Here is a 2500-nt window from a genome sequence, read left to right as displayed (position 1 = left end):
GTAATTCGTAGTTAGATTTTTCCCTTAAAAAAAAAAAAAAAAAAAAAAAAAAAGCACCTTTTAGAGCTAGCAACTTCCTGTAGAGGATAAATGTTAGACAGGAATTTTAACTTTTTTTGTGTAAGATTCGAAATAGAGTTTTTCTCATTGAATGAGTCGGTGAGATCGGTAACCCTGAGTGTTATATTAATTTCAAGAAATACTTTGTTAGTTTTAGTTACAGGTAACGATTAACGGAATAGTGCCTGTCAAACCCTTAAATTCCCCCAATGCTTTTGCAGTATATTGGAGTATTTATATTTTAACATAACATGGAATAACCGGGATATTGATTAAAGATAAATTCGAAACTTGGAAAAATAAACAAGATAAACTGCTTTTCAGTAAAGCCAATCAAGAAACCACCACTGCCTGTCTTTATTTAGTGGTAACGTCCCTGATTGGTGAACGCCAGACTGGAGTTCGATTCCTTCTTAAACTCGTTAGAGTCTTTGGTCGCCTCAACCTCACCATCCTAGTTAGCTAAGGAAGGGAGGATTTGGGGGAGCCTATAGGTCTATCTGCTGAGTCATCAGCAGCCAATGCATGGCTCTCCTTCGTCCTACCTTGGGCGGAGAGGGGGCTTGGGCGCTGATCATGCGTATATGTTCAGACTCTAGGGCATTGTCCTGCTCGATGGGGCAACTTCACTGTCCCTTTCCCTTGTCATTCATAAGCGGCCTTTAAACCTCATATATGCGTGATATCCATCAATACAGGTGGACCATATATACTTTTATAACTCGCATCTACAACCATATTCCCATTGAAATGCACAGATTTTCAGACCTCATTTTATTTCATATTTTTCTAGTGAGAATGATATTGATTAAAGAAGGCCAAGCAAAGACGTGCGCACATATGAAAAGGGGTGCACTGAATTGGAATATTTGTGGCGATGGCTACATGGATTTGCTAGTGTTATCGTTGCATATCTATTTTCACTGTCAAGCATCAGTAGTTGGATGTTTAACAATATTGCTTATTGATAAAAGCATTCCACTTATGTTTTATTGTCAAGAGCTGGTAATTAGATACTGTATATGTGCAACTCTGCTAAAAAATTCAAGTTATTTAGACTATTGACTAAAACAACGAATAAAAAAATATATATAAAAAATAAAATCAAGTTTTTGAACCAAATAAGTTTGATTCCTTATATCCTCTGTCGAAATGAAACGGATGATATGGTATCCGCCGAGTTATCTGAAACAATTTGTTTAATGTACAATTGATCTAAAACAATTTGTCTAAAGTATCATGAATCTACAAGCAAATTGTTTAGAATAAATTTGCCTAAAATTTGTTTGTATTAGCACTATATATATGAAAACACACCCCATAGTTTCTTCGCTGTTTCATATTTACTGAGAAAACGTGTTAACAGTGGAAAGGAATAGTTATGTACGTTTTGATACGCTACTAGGTACAAATAGTTGAAAAATATAATATATATATATATATATATATATATATATATATATATATATATATATATATATATATAAATATATATATATATATATATATATATATATATATATATATATATATATATATATATATATATATATATATATATATATATATATATATATATATATATATAAAACAGTGATTCGTAAATTTCAGGAGTAAAATTACAATTCACTGTGCAACTTGACGAACTTCAGTATAAAAAAATTAAAGATGGGTAAATATTCAATTGATACCTATAAATATATTTTAATTATTAAATTCGTGATGCCAGATGCATATAATATTTACTAAAATGACATCTCACATAAGAAACATTTGGTTGGTAAATCGAGTATTTCCCAGCAGATTCGGGGATACTACGGAAGATATTAAGGATAAACTATCTTTTATATATATATATATATATATATATATATATATATATATATATATATATATATATATATATATATATATATATATATATATATATATATATATATATATATATATATATATGTGTGTGTGTGTGTGTGTGTGTGTGTGTATGTATATATATAACACTAATAAACTAGGCTTCTGATCAACGTGAAACCTAAACCACTACACTTTGAGACACCGACCTAAGTAAGAAAAATGGATTCAAGAATCTACTCCGTATTATTACCTTATATCGAGAAATGTCATCTCAATTTTGCGGGTATGATGGTGAGAAAGGAAATTAAGACTTGCCAACTAGGTGCAGAATGACGTGTGTCAACCATGACGTAGGCCCCCGTGACGTTTACACCATCTGCCAAGCCCCCTTTCTGTATGGTTATTATTATATCAGTACAAGAAATTACACACACACACACACACACACACACACACACACACACATATATATATATATATATATATATATATATATATATATATATATATATATATATATATATATATAATTTCTTCTATATATATGCATACATATATATACATATATATAGATAGAGTATATATA

General features: G+C 30.2%; 1 protein-coding gene across 1 annotated transcript in view; it reads left to right on the top strand.

Moving 5' to 3' along the window:
* The window catches only part of LOC137628563 (zwei Ig domain protein zig-8-like), a 99839-nt gene that overhangs the window by 64979 nt on the left and 32360 nt on the right, over window positions 1-2500 (top strand). The gene's annotated exons all lie outside the window — the stretch shown is intronic.

The sequence above is a fragment of the Palaemon carinicauda genome, chromosome 36 (assembly GCF_036898095.1).
Source record: "Palaemon carinicauda isolate YSFRI2023 chromosome 36, ASM3689809v2, whole genome shotgun sequence".
Lineage (NCBI taxonomy): Eukaryota > Metazoa > Arthropoda > Malacostraca > Decapoda > Palaemonidae > Palaemon > Palaemon carinicauda.
This window is presented reverse-complemented; position numbering and strand designations above follow the sequence as displayed.